Source organism: Tupaia chinensis, unplaced genomic scaffold, assembly GCF_000334495.1.
Source record: "Tupaia chinensis unplaced genomic scaffold, TupChi_1.0 Scaffold000429_1, whole genome shotgun sequence".
Lineage (NCBI taxonomy): Eukaryota > Metazoa > Chordata > Mammalia > Scandentia > Tupaiidae > Tupaia > Tupaia belangeri.
This window is the reverse complement of record NW_006159934.1, coordinates 3,571,385-3,590,051: the sequence shown is the minus strand read 5'-3', so window position 1 is coordinate 3,590,051 and position 18,667 is coordinate 3,571,385.

The following is an 18,667-nucleotide window of genomic DNA, read 5'->3' as shown; positions in this document are numbered from 1 at the left end:
TGTGTCCTGGATTCCAATGAGATAGAGCAGTGGAGGAGAGGGGATTGCTCTATGACCGTGCCCCATTATGGGGGTGCTTTGTCTCTTTCTCTCTTTCTCATAAGTGTATGTGATATCCGACGACAACAACAACAACAAAAAACTGGCTTTCATTATTTAGTATTTTCCATACCCATTCTTTGGTTACATTTGTCTTAGAATCTAAGTATGCTTCAAAACCTAACATTGAAACTGCTGTTTATATTATGGTCTCCAAATTCTCAGCTTTCTCATTCTCTTCAAACCATTGCAATCTGGTTTCTAGCTTCCACTTCCTACTTTTTAAAATTTATTTATTTCTTCCATGACAAAGAGGGTGGGGAGATGCACCCTAATAGGATTTTCATGTTGTGATCCACCTCCAGCCTTAAGCAACTCAGAGTGCAGGGATGTTCACATGTTCCTGGTATGCACAGAGAAGTCCTGGGATGAACACCCAGGATCTTTCCACGTAGTTCCAGTGTGTTACTACTTCATCACCACCTGGCTCCCTGGCTTCTACTCTTAAGAGCCTCAGTGGTCTCTCTGTCCCCAAATTCAGTGGATATATTTTCAGTTCTTGTATTACTTAACCTCTCAGCAGCACTTGACTCAGTTAACAACTCCCTGATTCTTGAAAATCTTTTCCTTTATCATTCATTAAACCACATTCTCCTGTGGACTCTCTGCTACTTTTTCTTTTCCTCCTTTACAAACTCATCTTCCTCCACCTGGCCATTAAACATTGGCATGTCCCAAGCCCCTTTCCTTCTCACTGTATAATCCCCTCTAGGCAACCTGGTCTTATCCACAACTGTGGTTTCAATTATCACCTTCATGAACATGATTGACAAATTTTAGCCCACACCTCTGTGTGCCCCCTCCATAATCAACTTAACTTGGCCTTCCTGTTGGATGTTTTAAGAGTCTTGAACTCAACACATCCAAAACCTCATTATTAATGAGCTGCCTTTCACAGGCTCTGCGATCCAGCCTCACTGACCTTCAGTTGTCATGTTGAGCTTCTTCCCACCACAGAGCCTTTTCTTTTTTCTTTAATTTTTGTTTTAGCATGCATGTGCTCACTGGAGAAGGACAGAGAATGAGAAAGAGAGAGAGGGAAAGTGAGAAGTCCCCCTTCCCCCAAGGGTGGATGGCCATGCCACAATCTCTTCTCCTCCATTCTCCTCTTGGGATTTTGGGCATGCATGTACTTGCATCCAGTACATTTTCCAAGTCACCAGGTCTGGGACTCAAACTGTGTACTTGATCATGTGAGGTTCAGCCATCTTTTTTTTTGAGAGGGTTTTGCTATAGGGCGCGTTCGCTCGCCAGACAGACAGAGAGACAGGGAGACAGAAAGCGAGAAATCCCCCCCAGGGGGGGTGGCCACGCCACAATCTCTTCTCCTCCATTCTCCTCTCGGGATCTTGGGCACACACACGCACCCAGCGTGAGTTTTAAGCCACCGGGTTCCGGATGCGAACCACGGTCGACTACGTGGGAGTCCAGCGACATAGCCATTACACTAACTGCTGGTCTCAGGTTCAGCCATCTTAACCACCACACCACTTAGCTGACCCAACAGAGTCTTTTCATATGCTCTTTCCTGTGCTTAGATCACTGATCACTTACCTTTCCAGTGACTTAGCTTCTGTCGCCTCTGATCATCCTACTTCCCCCAGAAAAACTGTGCTGGGTCTCCTTGACAAAGCCAAATCCCCATATTCTAGGTTTCAAGAATAATTTATACCTCTTCTTTTCATGGAAAACCTGGTATGTGTGGTTTAAACACATGACTTATACAATATTTTGATGGAATATATGGATAAAAGCAATATGGAATTCAGCTGAAATTTTATATTTTTTGGCATAATTGTCTCTTCTCCACATTGATCTATGAGAATGAGAAGCAGGATCATATCTGCTTTTTCTTATCATTGTACCCCAGAGCTTGGCATGGTGCCTATCACAGAGTAGGTATACCATGAATACCTGAGCACGTTTTTATGAACAGTAACTTGGTTTCCTTGTCAAAAACTTGGAATATTGGGACCAGCAGTTGGCATAATGGCTATGTTGCTGGACTCCCACGTAGTCGACTGTGGTTTAAGTCCTCGACCCGGTGGCTTAAACTCACCCCGGATGCGTGTGCATGCATGCCCAAGATCCCGAGAGGAAAATGGAGGAGAAGGGATTGTGGCGTGGCCATCCCCCCTAGTGGGTGATTTCTCGCTTTCTGTCTCTCTGTCTCTCTCTGTTTTTCTGGCAAACGCACGTGCCCTATAGCAAAAACCTCTTCAAAACAAAACAAAATGAAATGAAACAAAACAAAAACAGAAAACCCTGGGAATATTATCTTGAACTCAACTTCATTCACAGGGTCTATAACAGAATCTAAGTAAATATGATTTACAAACTAAGGTGTTACCCAAATGTTAATGTCAATTACTGACATCAATGAAGGAAATGGGTCACTCACACGTAGCGCAGATAGAATATATTAAGGCATTTTATCCCATTACTTAAATAAGACAAAAATGATCAAGTGTCATGGTCTAAAAGTCTGAGGATTTTTAGCCTCAAAACTAAAGCTTACCAGACAACTTCTTGTCTCAAATTGATGATGACTCAATTTGGATACTTCAGGGAGCATATGTGATGGACAGTTTCTCAGCTGATTTCATCTATGAGATAGGGAACAGTCAGGCTTTGAGATAGTTCACATGACTACATAAACACTCATAGTGTGTAGATAGTTTAAACACTTAAACTGTGTCAATGTCTGTAGATAAATCATAACTCTTGAGATTATACATATTCTCCTGCCAATCTATAAGCAAATGTGGCCTGCAAGGCATTATCCCTTCAACTATGTAGTATTTGGAAGTTGATTTTCCCTCTCTGATTCAGTTACCTTACCTATAAAAGAGAAGTTCCTCCTGATACCTAACCTGTAAGTTAGGTAATTATAAAATATGCACAGAAGCACATATGTGGAAATATAATCTTGCCTTCCCTTAGCTAGACCTATGGGGACTGTGAATGCCAAAGGCTTCCATGAGCTATGCTCAGGCTCTACATATACTATAACCTATCTTGCCTACCTCATAGGGTCACTGGAGTGTCTAAAATAAAATTAAACAAGTGAAATTATTTTGTGAATCATAAACTTTAGTGCATGGGTAATTCATTCTTGTTAATGGTAATTGTTATGGTGATTATTAATGTCTTATATGCCAGTCATACCTATAAATAGCCGTAATGATTAATCAGGTTGTGATGTTCATGACCAAACACCTGCTAGGAACAAGGAATGTCTCTCAGATGAAGGAAAAAACAAAAAACAAAAAAACAAAAAAACAAAACAACCATCAGGAACCCAAAATGTCTCTAGATTAAGCATTTTATTTTTTCCAAATGGCTCTTTTCTTGTCTTTCCAAAGAATCCAGCTATATCTCTGAAAGAGATGAAGCTCTCTTGGTCAAAAATAAATACAATAACTTGATAGTGGCAATGTGGAGCTCCAAGCAGAATAGTTGGGTGCTCTGAGCATTGCTTCAGCTGGTGATCCTGAGTTGTGCTCTGGCCCTTTAGCCACGCATTCCATTAAAACACTGAGAAAATCATGTGCTTTAACTACACGTGCCAGGTTTTAGGGAATAGACATCTCTTTAATTATGCAACAGTTGGCACATTTGTTAGGTGCACATGAGGTGCTATTTTATAAATGTACAATTATCAGAAAGAAAAAAAACCACATAGGATGAATTTTGAGCACAAAAGAGGAGGAAACAAGACTGTTTGGAGAGAACAGCCTAGAGACCCTTTTGGCTAAATTCTGGTGGTTCAGAGTTTTGCACCTGTCAGTGTCTTTTATTTGCCTCAGTATATTTCTTCAGGCATATGGACAACTCTGAAATTGCAAAATATGCATGGAATCACATTCGTGGAAATGCAATCTTGTCTTTCCCTGTACCTATGGAGACTGAGTGCCAGAGGCTTCCATGAACTGTGCTGGGGCTCCATGTGCCAGAGGAATGTAGGAAACCTGAGCTGTCAGAGAGAAAAGTGACCCTGGAGAAGGAGCCTGGACTCAAGGGCTAGAGGTAAAGCAAAAGCATTAAAAAGCTCACATTTTTAGGTAACCAGAACAATTGTTAATAGAAAGACTGTCTTCAATGATGTGAAATAATAATAAAAAAAGGCAGCTGATCCAAACTCTCCAGCCAGCAGAATATAGTAAAAACAGCATCCTTTATTAAAATACAACTGAGGACTTCTAGGTTAGGTATCAGGAGGAACTTACTATGGCAATGGCTTGTTCAGTTCTGAAAACATCAGCCCAGGGACCAGCAGTTAGCATAATGGTTATGTCGCTGGACTCCCATGTAGTTGACTGCAGTTCGGGTCCTGGACCTGGTGGCTTAGACTCATGCTGGGTGCATGTACATGCATGCCCAAGATGCTGAGAGGAGATGGGAGGAGAAGGGATTGCGGCGTGGCCATCCCCCCGGGGGGTGATTTTTCACTTTCTGTCTCTGTTTCTCTGTCTTTCTGGCAAGTGCACACGCCCTATAGCAAAAACCCCTCCAAAAAAAACCCAAAAAACAAAAAACAAAAAACAAAAACAAACACACATCAGCCCATAGCTTGAAGCATTTTGAATAATGGTGTAGAGTAGCACTAGGCTAGTTTATTTGAACTATACTGCTGTTAGCTGAGTCCTCTTTCTTCTAGGCACACTAGCAAGTGAACTGGTTGGTGTCAGTGTGCTTGTGTTTGAAAACAGATCTACCACTCACTAGCTGTGTGACTTTAGACAAGTTACTTAATCTCTTGGTGCCTCAGTTTCCTCCTTGGAAAATAGAACTGATAATGACAGAATGTTCCCTCCAGTGTTATTGTGAAGATAATCTATGTAAAAGTCTTTAGCATAATATCTGCCAGGATGTCAGCCTTTTACACATGCTAGTGGTTATTATCCTTTTGTTGTTGTATTACCTATCATTTATCCTTGAATTTTTTGCCCTCCTCTCCATACACCACTCACTTACCTAATCCCAGACACATCTCTAGTCTTGTCCTCATTCCTCATTCACCTTGGGTTCTTGTCTTGTGTTTCTATCTTCTGGACATGTCACCCACTTGAACATGTTGTCATTCCCTCAAACCTAGCAAACTGCAAACAAAATTTATTTCCCATTCCATCTGGCATCCCCCCCAAATATCCAATTTTTGTTGTGAATATGGCATCATTTTATTGCTCTAGACAAAAACTTTGAAGTCTTCTTTTTTTTTTTTTTTTTTTAAATAGACAGGTTCTCACTATGTTGCTCAGTTTAGCTTCAAGCTTACCATCCTCCTGTCTCAGCCTCCCCAAGTTGCCTTTAGGTTGGACTGGGAATTGAGCCCAGATCTCCCACGTGGTCCTAGCCTATGAAGCTAGCCTATTAGTAGCACATACCACTTAAGCTAGGCCTTAAGTCTTCTTTACTTCTTCTCTCTTGTTCACCCTTGCTATTTTCCCATTTCTTTAAGATGTCCTTTTAGGTTCAGTCTATCTCTTACTGATTCTTTGATTTTAGCAAAAGATCTAAACCATGTCTGTGCCTCTTCCCCTGCCTCCCCCCCCCCACCTCTACTCATCCACATAGCCTCCCACTGCCAATTCATCTTAGTCTATTCAGTGTAATTATTATACCTCAAAAATCTTCCTAAAGTTCCATTTTGCCTTGGTGAGCCTCTTGCTTAGGAACCAAAAATGGCTTCCGACTGTTACTAGCATAAAATGTGATCTCCTTTCTAGGTACATGTTTTCTAGATGACCTTATTTTGGTCAATTACCTCTTTTTGTTTGTTTATTTATTTATTTATTTCTTCCACAAGTGAGAAAGACAGAGACAGAGAGTAAAAGAAGGAGAGATGACCCCCCTGCCCCCCCTCACCACCATAGCCTATTGACACTGCAATCAAATCCCAGCCTCAGCCAATCCCAAACATGTGCCTGGAGTACTCAGGAGGTCTCCAGATATAAACTCAGAATCTTCCCATGTGGGTCAGCTTCACAGAGCATCCTTGTTTACCTCTGCACCATGGTGTAGCCCCTACTTGATTAACTCTTTAAAGACCTTATCTTTAGATTTAGTCACACTCTGAGACACTGTGGATTAGGACTTCGGCATATAAATCTTGTGGGAACACAATTAACTTTTTAACAGTATACACATGTATGTTAAAGTTTATCATGCCGGTCTCTCAAGGTACATGTGCTTTATTATATTCACATTAATAAAATATGAATAAATATTATATTCATTTTATTAATAAAAAATTAAATTTGATAGAAACAACAAGCTCAATCTCCTCTGCTTGATTTTACATTCTATCTTCTCTCATTCCTGTCTTAGACAAACCCTCCTTATCCTTCTTCCTTTGTTCTCTCCATGCACTCGCTCACACACTCATCACCATTTTTGTTTCTGTGCCTGCACTGATGCCTTTTCTTCTCTTCAGAGCTATTAAAAGCTGTCTTTCAGGGCCCAGCTCAAATTTTCCTATACTTACAAATTTATTCACACACTCTTAGTATCATTCAATAAGCATTTGTATTTTATGTGCCAAGTCCAATGTTCTGAAAATGGACAGTGAGAGACCTTGCCCTCAGGGAATCTGCCATTGTGGAAGTGAGCCTCTTGCTTAGGAACCAAAAATGGCTTCCGACTGTTACTAGCATAAAATGTGATCTCCTTTCTAGGTACATGTTTTCTAGATGACCTTATTTTGGTCAATTACCTCTTTTTGTTTGTTTATTTATTTATTTATTTCTTCCACAAGTGAGAAAGACAGAGACAGAGAGAAAAAGAAGGAGAGATGACCCCCCTGCCCCCCCTCACCACCATAGCCTATTGACACTGCAATCAAATCCCAGCCTCAGCCAATCCCAAACATGTGCCTGGAGTACTCAGGAGGTCTCCAGATATAAACTCAGAATCTTCCCATGTGGGTCAGCTTCACAGAGCATCCTTGTTTACCTCTGCACCATGGTGTAGCCCCTACTTGATTAACTCTTTAAAGACCTTATCTTTAGATTTAGTCACACTCTGAGACACTGTGGATTAGGACTTCGGCATATAAATCTTGTGGGAACACAATTAACTTTTTAACAGTATACACATGTATGTTAAAGTTTATCATGCCGGTCTCTCAAGGTACATGTGCTTTATTATATTCACATTAATAAAATATGAATAAATATTATATTCATTTTATTAATAAAAAATTAAATTTGATAGAAACAACAAGCTCAATCTCCTCTGCTTGATTTTACATTCTATCTTCTCTCATTCCTGTCTTAGACAAACCCTCCTTATCCTTCTTCCTTTGTTCTCTCCATGCACTCGCTCACACACTCATCACCATTTTTGTTTCTGTGCCTGCACTGATGCCTTTTCTTCTCTTCAGAGCTATTAAAAGCTGTCTTTCAGGGCCCAGCTCAAATTTTCCTATACTTACAAATTTATTCACACACTCTTAGTATCATTCAATAAGCATTTGTATTTTATGTGCCAAGTCCAATGTTCTGAAAATGGACAGTGAGAGACCTTGCCCTCAGGGAATCTGCCATTGTGGAAGAGAGAGGTGAATAATAACCAGTTGAAGAGGATAATGAGGAAGACAGGTTGTCTTAGCCATCTTGGGTTGCCATAACAAAATACCATAGACTGATGGGGGGTACTTAATCCACAGGTATTGTTTTCTCACAGGAAGTCCAAAATCAAGGTTGCACAGGGACGTTCTCATTGTGTCCTCACATAGTACAGAGAGCGGGAGCTCTAGTGTCTCCTCCTTTTCTTATAAGGACACTAAGCCCACCCCTGGGTTCCCATTTTCATTAATGCCTTAAAATCATATTAACTCCTAAAGGTCCCACCTTCATATATCATCACATTGTGGGTTAGGACTTCAACACATACATTTTGGAGGGAACACAAACATTCAGTCCATAACACAAAGCATAATGGGAGTATAGGAGGATGACAAACCAGTTTTTGGAGGATGTTTTCTGGTCTCTGGTTAGAGACTGTAATGATGAGAAGGGGTTCAGTGAAGATGAGGGGAAAGGGAAGAGAGAACACATTCCATACAGAAGAAGCCTCTAGCAAAGGTCCAAGGTCAAAGAAGGCATGGCAAACTAGGGAACTGCTAGCAACCTAGTATTCCTGAAGTGTGAGAGTATGAGAAGGGGTGGAAAAAGAGATGGAAGGGGTAGAAAAAGGATGGGAAAAGATAGTGATAAAGCTGAAGAGAGACTCCAGGGACTACTTGGAGAATTTTAGACCTAACCCTGAAGGCAATGGTGAGTCACTGAAGGATGAGAATCAGTCAAAATTACAGGTTAGGCATTTCTTTCTGGCAACAAGGAGGAGGATAAATTAGAAGGGGTCCCATTGGAAGTTTTCTCTGAACATCCCAGCCCCTCTCATCCTGTTTGTTTATTCCTATTGCTCTAGATTCTTTACATTGGGTTTAGAATTTAATGGTTCTATTTTTGCTCCCTGGGCACTGAATTTCTTTCTCCTGCCTGACTGTAAGCTGGTTCATGGCTGGAATCCTGCCTTTCTGTAAGAGCACAGCATAAGTTCTCCACAAAAACACGATGGGATTCTCTTCTGATCTTTCCCTTCCATTGCCATGGTCAGATGTGCTATAACATTCTCCTTTCAGTAGAGAATGTTCTTTCTACACGATTACTGTACTCATTTAATCGGACTCTCTTGGGCATGTCCAGAACATGGTGCTGACTTCAAGTGCAAAATCACAGAGCTGTAGGACAGTGGCAGTAAGTACAGCAACACTTCTCAGACTTTAAAGTGTACACAAATACCCGGGGCTCTGTAAAAATGCAGATTCTGATTCAGACGGTCTGGGTTGAGACCTGAGATTCTGCTTTTCTAACAAGCTCTCAGATGCCACCAATGCTGGATGCAAATCAAGAGGAGCATCAGGGACGTGGAGGAAAGCACCTTGGGCTAAAGTTTTGAAGGCTTGGGTTCTAGTTCTGCTTTGCCAGTAAGTGGTTGTGAGATCTGAACCAAGTCATTCAACTTCTCTGAGCCTCTAGTTTCACCTTTAAATAAGGAGTTTGTCTGGTTCATCTCTAAGTCTCTCTCCAGGTCAAAAAATGAATCTGTGATTAGGTAAGTTATATTTGGGAAAGAAAAAAACATTTTGAGAATCTTGAAGAAAAGAGGTATATGAATTCAGTCCATTATAGTTATTAATGTTACTGATAGAGGGGCCATGGTTTGAGTTCCAGTGGATTAAAAAATAATCCTTTAATCCTCCTAGCATAGTCATTCACCACTTGGAGTGGCACAATGTAGATTATTGCTCTGAGTGAGCTGGGTTAAAACGAAAATCTCAAGTTGGGAATCTGTTGCATTTATATTGCATTTGCAGCCATGCTGTCTGGGATGCATATTGAAATAACTTTCAATCTCAAAACAAGCCTCCATTTACTTTAAAATAAATGTTCAAGGAGTTATATCCAAACCTTCAATTCGCCATGGTAGCCAGGGAAGAACAGGTGCAACTGAGTGTGGAGTTTTGAATTTAAATGTCTCTAACTGGGGATTTGGTTGATGTGATCCCTGAAAGTCTCAGTACTGCTACTGTATGTGGATGAAAAGGGTGGATAATGAAGAGAGGTATAATCTCATTTGTTACGGAATGCTATTCGTGACAGCTCACTGGAGCCATCACGCTGAAGACCAATGAAGAGGTTAACCATTTCTTTCTTTCTTTTTTTTTCTTGAAAAATACTGATTATTCAATGCAGCAGCAGGAGAATCAGAGAACAGCATCACAATAAGATAAAGGCAATACATGCTTTCAAATGCAGTCCTCCTCTGGAGAATTAACAAGCTGCCAAGTGGAGGAACATCTTTAAGACTGGATTCCCTTAATATGGACAAGGCTGATTGAAGTGAAATGAGAAAATGCAACCCAAGGAGCAGAAGTGCCTGGTGTGGGAGTGTGGGGGTGTATGCTATAGAGACGTGTGTGTATGTGTGTGTGTGTGTGTGGGGGGGTGGTAGTAAAGAAAGGCTGTGAGGTGGTATGCTCTAAAATGTACCATCAGTACCATCTTACCAACATGCTAAGAATCCGTACTCTGTAGGCTGGGACCACACGGGAGGCTTGGGTTCAATTCTTGGTCCAACCTAAAGGTAGCTGTGCCTGTAATTGTATGGTGGCTGTGCAAGTAATTCTAGCAACATGGGGAGGCTGAGGCAGGAGGGTCATGATATGAGAGACCCTAACTCGCAACAATAACAGACAAATACTATCAAGTCTCAAAAATGATTGAGTTGTTAGAAAAGTTATGACATTATTTTTCTGTTTTCCTATGCAAAAATGAGTCATGATTTTCCTGACAACCCAATATTTTTCTCAGAAACAAATTTAGACCTTTAGTTCAAATTTGGCTTTTGAGTTGCTTATCTTGGACCTGGCAGGTGTGGTGGTTAAGGCACTAGACTCCCACATGGCTGACTGTGGTTCAAGTCCCAGACTCGGTGGCTTACTTTCTCATTTTCCCTTTCTGTCTCTCTCTGGTCAAATTAAAAAAGAAAAACAACAAATAAAATCAAATAAAAAAATCATTCTTTTTTTTTTTTAAGATATTAGTCCTTTTCAATAAGTAAGTTCAAGGCAGTATATGCAATTAAAAAAAAATGTGGTCAGTAGTGTTCTTTCTTCTCTCAGCCAACCTTAGCCTGCAATTATAGCTGTGTATAAGTTGATATGACAACAGTAAAACTGGTGCATTGGCATGTCTCAGGAAAGGCTGCTTTCCCTATATCCTCTCCTGCAGAAGAGGATAGTGTCCCCAGTGTCAGAATTTTCAGGAGGTTGCCTGACCAATCTCAAATTCAAGACCTCAGTTCTCAGAGAACTACTTGCATTGCTAGAGAACTTGCATCTCACATCCAAGGCTGCTGGCCTGATATGTGTGTTATGTTGCTTCCATTGGGCCTGAATCAGTTCCTCTGGGTTGTGCAGTCTCTGGGGCCTGCCTGTAATTCTCTCTCCAAAATGACCTTTCTTCTGAGGTAACTCAAGGCCATTTGGCAGTTACTTTTATCTTTTATCTCACCATCTTGCTTAATCAGGAGGCAAATTCAGCTCCCACTTCTTTCTCTAAGTTACAAGGCTCCTCTTTTCTACACTACTTCTTCTAGAACCTAGCTTTCTTTCTCTCCATCACATTTCTATTCAGTAAATGCCTTTTTTCTCCTTGGAGTTTAGTTGGTCAATTTGATTCCAATCTTTTACTTTTCTCCAAAGCTTTTGCTAAAAAAATATGATATTGGGGGGGGGATTTTTTGTAATAGCGTAGTAGAAAAATAGCTCATCTGTGCATCTTTAATTTCTTCTTAGGCTGCCTTAGCTGCTAAGTGTTGAGAAGCAAAGAGGTAGGAACTGGACTTAATGGCAGAGCAAATGGACTGAGTATCCTCCTGTCTGTGAGTTCACACACTGCAGCACTTAAGCAAGACATGAAGGCATTTCACAGGGTGCAACTGTGGGAGAAGACCATCTATGGGAGCCTTACTCTTGTAGCTGTGGACAATCATCACACCTCTCTGAACTTCAGTATCTTCATCCATAAAATCATTCTACTTTTCACGGAGTAAACTGAGATATTGCTGGTAAACATGCCTGGCCCATGAGTATTCAAGGCATATTCATCCACTCATTTTTTCACTTTTTTCCTCAATGAGCAAAAAGGCACCAACTCTTGGCCAGTATCCTGAAAGCTTTACTGTTAAACTTCATTTGTAGACATTCTGTACACTAAGAGTCATTTGCATGGTCACGGTAAATAAAATTAAACTATGGGAAGTACCATGTTAAGACATGTACTACAACTTGCATGTGCTTGAACTTGAACATTCTACCCTGGTGTTCTACTATGGGAACTGATAAATCTTCTCCTAGGACTATTCCTCCCAAACAGCTCCTCCATAATAATTTTACCTCTTCATCTCTCTACCCTGCCCTGCTTTGGTCACAGACGGCACTTGCTAAACCTGGTGTAAAGGACTACAGTTATTGTGAGGCAGTTTGCTTCTGTAGTCTTCTGCCAGGCCAGAACTACCCGAGTGAACAATAATCATTATCATCTCTGACAATCTGTGAAGATTAGCTCTAAGGAAAAAAAATTGAAAAATTGCATGTGCAAGTTATATTATGTGTCTTAATTTTAAAGCCATGATGAAATCACAGAGCACTGTAGCATACTGCTATTTATCAAAGGCAATTATTAGAAATGCCAGTTTGCATAGTACATATTTGTGTCCATAAAACTGCAGTATATACTGACCTGTCTGGTCTCTGAACTCCAGAGTGCTCTTTTTCCTGGATGTCTTAATTTCTCCCAGTCCCTAGACTAAACCAGACAAATGACAAAGAACTATTTGCTTCTCTTGGTCAAGTAACAGGGTGTTCCAGAATGGTTTTGCTTGTGGGCGGTCCACCAAGGAGCCTGCCAGAGCTCTTGGCCTGAGGGAAAGGCTGAGGTCACAGTTTGGAGCAGGGCTTGGGCGGTGAGCCAGGCTCCCTCCCAGGGGAGCATGTGGAATACTTCTGAGCACTCCAGGGGGATCATAATGTGGAGTAAAATGCCAATGGGGTCAAAAGTCTGACAATTATTCAGATGGGATTTGGCACCCACTACATTTGGGGTTACCTGCTAATGTAACATCACTTGTACCCCAAATCACTTGTACCCCAAATCAGTAAGACTTGGGAAGCATTTGGGATTGCAGTAAGAAATGCAGATTTATACCACCTCCCTCTTTTAGGTAGTTTCTAATATGTTCTGGGGAAGGAGTGAGAGCCACATCTTTTCTTTCTTTTCTTTTCTTTTTTTTTTTTTTTTTTTGAGAGGTTTTTTCTATAGGTCGTGTGTGCTTGACAGAAAGACAGAGAGAGACAGAGAGACAGAAAGTGAGAAATCACTCCCCAGGGTGGATGGCCACACCACAATCCCCTCTCCTCCATTCTCCTCTTGGGATCTTGGGCACGCATGCACATGTGCCCAGCATGAGTTTAAGCCACCGGGTCCAGGACTCGAACTGCAGTCGACTACATGGGAGTCCAGCGACATAGCCATTACGCTAACTGCTGGTCCCGAGAGCTGCATCTTTTAGATCTACATTGTCCACTTTGCCCACGCAGGAGGAGTTCCTATACCTAAGTACTCTTCTAGAGACATATAGTTTCCTTCCTTGCCCCTCAGTCATAGATCAGATCGTAAGCCCTACTTTAATTTCGAGAGGGGGATTAAACTCCTCTCTGGCCCTGGTTGGTTTGTCTTTCTCCAGGTGACAAAGTGTCTTTTCACTTATACTTTCCTATCTTTTGACTTGGATAGAGTTAATTCTTATAACTCTCTCTCCCTTTCCTGCCTCCCAACCTTCCAACCTCCAAAATTCATTCTGGACTAGAAGTATCCAGGGACATTCCATAGATTGCCTCACTCTCATTATATGTTGCCTGCCTCAGAGCCAACCATCAATCCCCACTCTCAAAGGACCCTGGTGAGAGAGAAGTTACAGCTCCTATACTTTAGGGTATCTCCTAAACCTCCTAGAATTTGGCTCTGTCTCTCACACCTGGAAGCATTTATAATTCTCCAGCATTTGTATGAGGGCATGAAAACCAAGCCCTGTTCCTGACTCTTTCACAGTTACATTCTCATCACCATTGGGGTAGGTGGAGGGAGGAAGGTACAACTTTTCTATAGAGCCTCAAAATCACTCAAGCCTTCTGTGAGGGTAACTGAACTGTGTGAACACAGCTCCCTGCTGCTACAGTGTCACTCACCGTGTGCCATAGGCCACTGGCTACTCAAGTGCTGTGGTAGCCTCCATACCCTTCAGGTTCAGGAAATGAGTCTCAGAAACCTCTTAACTTGTCCTATCTCTACATCATGGGGATTATTAATAGCAGGAGATGAACAGTTGGCTACAAGACTTGACTCTCAGATCCCACTTTAGAGAGTAGCTTGCCTGCTACATGCTCTGAGCCCTTGCAACTTCCCTCTAACCAGAGTTAGACCAAACTACTAAATACCAAAAATTGTTGTTGCTTTTTAAGTTTATTTATTTTCTTGAGTGAGAGAGAGAAAGAGAGAGAGAGAGAGAGAAAGAGACAGGAGAGACAGGGAAACAGGTACTCTTGACAGGATATTGCCACACTGTAATTATACTCTCAGTTAGTCACACTCAGACACATGTGGGCTTGCCTGATGTGTTCAAGTCGACATGGGACCTGAACCCAGTTCTTCCATATGTTTCCAACATCATGCAGCAGAGCCCTACCACCTGTACCAATATTATGGGCCCTCCCCAAATGGTTTAATAACATTAATGATTTAGTACATTCATTTCCTGTATCAGATAACTCCAAAATGATTACTATGAAGCTAACCTTATATCTTTTCTTCATTATTTGTCTTCTCAATTAGCGAAAAGTAAAACGTTTGCAGTAGATATTTACAAGCACATAGGGCTGGATATGAGGCTTAGCGTGCCAGATTTTTTGTCAAGGTTTATTATTATTTTGATTTGACAGAGGATGTGTGAGCTCACTAGAGACAGAGAGACAGAAAGTGAGGGAAAAGCACCCTCCATGGGATACAATCACATTGCAATATCTCCCCCTCCATTTCTCTATTCTGTTAGGATTTGGAGCATGCACACACATGACACCCAGTGTGTTTCTCAAGCCACTAGGTCTTGGACTCAAACTGTGCAATTGACCATGTAGGATCTGGCTCACTTAACTGTTAGGTCATGGATCTAGCAGAGGTTTGAGGGTTTTGACTCCTATACCTGATCTCTCTTAACCAGTAATTCTGCAGGTCTGGAAACCACACTTTGAGAACAACTGGTATAGGCCAATTGTACTACAGAGAACCAACTTTAAGTAACTTTCATTTGGTTCTCTGTTTTGTGGTTGAATTGGGAAATACCATTTAATAAATTTAATCATAGTTCATCTGATCAGGAAGGGTGACTGACATGGTTAAGCTTGAACAAGTCTTCTGAAGGGTGTCAAGATCATCTTATAGTAGGACCTCAGCTAATTCATGGAAATTATTTAGCTTCATGATTATCTTTGGCTAGGGGATATTCTAAATAGACACTCTCACTCACACTTTTTACTTGAACAAACCTATACTTAAATTTTAATGTAATCACTATTTGGATATCAAGGAAAATTTTAAGAATAGATCCAAGTTAAGGGCCTTTGAAAGTAGAGAATCAAATATGTTCTAAAATCCTTTGACCAGTTAATTATGCCCTTGAAGAAAAATCTTTCACAAGTAAATAGCCGAAGACACAAAAGAATACGTGTTCATAAAGATGCTCATTATAGCATTACTTAACTCAATGAAAAAAAATCCAATAAACTAAAAGTGAATTGCGGACTAATGTAAGATATTAACAACAGGTAAAATTGGGTATAGGGTATATAGAAAATCTGTATTGTCTTCCAAATTTTTCTGTAAATCTTTAACTGTTCAAAAATAAAAATATATTACAGTATGGTATATCCAACTCGATGAACTGTTGCACAATAATTAGAAATGACATTTATAAAGAGTTTGTAAATAATGTAGAAAATTATTAAGCCATGTGGAGGAAGAATGGATGCAAATTATGCAGTTTTCAAAACTGTGAACTGGAGACAACTTTCAGAATAGCCACACAAAGAGATCTGTGGACTTTCTTCTCCAGCAAAACAATCATAACTGGTAAATTTATTTTAAAACAACTATTTGAAGTTTCTGGAAATTAACCCAAAGGCATACTACAGGTGAAGAAACATTTATTCAGGAAAATCAACTAAGTCACAATAAGAACAATGAGACTCTTAGACTTTGGAGCCATAACCTGCTCCCTCTCTCTGCTCCACTTTTTATTCCCCAGTTCATTGTGACAGAGACTCTATTATAGTTGGGTACAGCCAAGTATACAGGGCTCCCTCTCTTCTAAATTTCAGCTGAGAGTTACTATATTTTCTTAGGTGGGGCAGGATACCAGCATTTCTCACCCCTGTACCCCACAACATCACCTGAGCTGTGAGTCGTAAAAGCTCTTATCTAGGTAAGATCAACTGGGAATCTCTTGTTCTACTCAACCCCCACTTTTAGGATGAAAGTCCTACCTCAGGTATGGTAGGCCAAGAATGCCCTCACCCCAGCTTGCTGATAGAGCAGAGGTTCCATGTTGGGACAGGCAAGTTGAGAAGACTAGAGGCTATTGCTCCTGTCCAGCTCCCTGCTCATAAAGTAAAGATAGCAATTTGAAAGAGACAGGTCACTGTATCTACCCCACACTCTGAAGAAGTAAAGCATAATTTTGCCCAGGGAGAAAGGCAGGCTGTAAAAACAGAGATCTCCAGAGGGCTCTGCAAGGGAACAGACTTTGTTAGGACTAAAGGCACTCTAAAAAACAATGAGGATAGAGCCAGTAGATGGCATAGCTGTTATGTTGCCAGTTATGTCCCACATGGCTGACTGCAGTTCAAATCCTGGACCCAGTGGCTTAAAACTCACGCCGGGCATGTGTGTGTGCATGTTCAGGATCCTGGGAGGAGAATGGAGGAATGGCCAGCTCTGCTGGGGGGTGATTTATCATTTTCCCTCTCACTGTCTCTGTCTCTCTCTCCAGTAAGGCAAAAACCTGTTAAAAAATGAAACAAAACAAAAATGGGGATTTTGTTAGTAAGTCATTAAAAGGAGTCTAGTGACTCTATGAAAACAATGAGTTAAACCATTGGTGTAGCATGAGTTTACTAGAAAGAATCAAGAGACGTCCTAGAGCTAAGGAGAACCTTCCTGATGTCAGAATAGCCTCTCTTTAATGGACCAGCAGGTGGCATGGTGGTTAAAGTGGCTGGATCTCGCATGCTTGACTACATGGTTAGAGTCTCAGACTCAGTAGCTTGGAAAACATTTTGGGCATGTACTGGGCATGTGTGTGTGCCCCAAATCCCAACAGGTGAATGCAGGAGCAGGGATTATGGCAGGGCCATACCCCCTTGGGAGGATGCCTTTTCACTTTCTCTCTCTGTCTCTCTGGTGAGGGTACACATCCTATAGCTAAAAACAAAACAAAACAAAAAACAAAGAACTTTTTTATTAGAACAAACCTCGAAGATTGATCTCAAAGACTGTCTGTTGAAAGGTAACTGAATTTAAGTGCTCCATGGCATGTCAAAAACTAATGAAAATCAGTGGGCAGTTAGTGCAAGTTAACACTGGGTGTAAAACCTACCAAGGCAGACAGAATAACAGAGAGATCAAGAAAAGAGATAGTCAAAGGAAGGAGGCAGAGACTCCAAGAAAGCACTGCCCAAATCACTATCATTAAAAAAATAAATAAAAATGTTAAGATATGCAGTGAAAATGGAAAGTGTGATCAATACATAGGAGCAATAAAAGCAGGCAACAGAAGCTGCTTTTGGGAAGGCCTAGATGTCAAATTTAGCAAATAGGGGCCAGAGAAGGCACAGGAGGCTGGCGAATGAGTAGCACCCAAGTAAAGTGATGCAGATCCACATGGGAAGGTTGTTGGTTTGCAGCCAGAGACTTCCCTGAGTATGCCAACCAAGTGTTTGCCCATAATCTGGGGCTGGCTAAAGCTGGAGGTGGATCATGTTGCCAAAATGGTAATTAGAGTGCTGTCTCTCTGTTACTTTTTGCCTCTTTTTCTCATACTCATGGGAAAACAATTAGCAAAGACTTAAAAAATATATAAATACATAATTAAAATTATACTCAAAGGAGTAAAGGAAGGTATGATGACAATGGCTCATTAAATACATACCAGGTCAGTTATGTGGTACAGCAATAATGTATTGCTCAAGAATAGCCAGATCCCACATGACAATCATGTTTTGAATCCCTTGCCTGGTCAGCCTGACACATACCAGGCATGTGAGCAATTGGACAATCTAATAGGCTGAAGGACTAAAGGAAGGGAATCATGGCATGATCAGACCCTGTGGACTATACTCATCTATCTCACTAACGTTGTATCATGAGTAGAGGGATAAACAACCCCTTTGAAAATAAATAAATAAATATATATATAATACCAGTAGAAATAAAAATGATTTAAAAATGAGCCAAATGGAAATTTTAACAAAATTTTTATTTTGGAATTGTAACATAATAATTGAAATGAAAAATTCACTAAAAGGACATGATAGTAGATTTGAACTAGCCAAAGAAAGACTCTATGAACTCAAATATGGATTAAAAGACTATATAGCCCATAGACATGAACAGGGAAAAAAGAATGAAAAAAAAAAATGACCTTCTTGTATTCAAAGTGTTTAGAAAAAAATACTATTAACTGAGAATCTAGTATCCAGCTAAACTATCTTTCAGAAATGGAGGTAAAATAAAGACATTTTCAGATAAACAAACAAACAAACAAAACTAATAAATTTATTGCTAGCAGACCTGTCTTACAAGAACTACTAAAGAAATTTCTTCAGATTCAAAGCAAGTAATCCCAGACAGTAATGTAAATTCAAACAATAAAAGAAAAAAGTGATAAA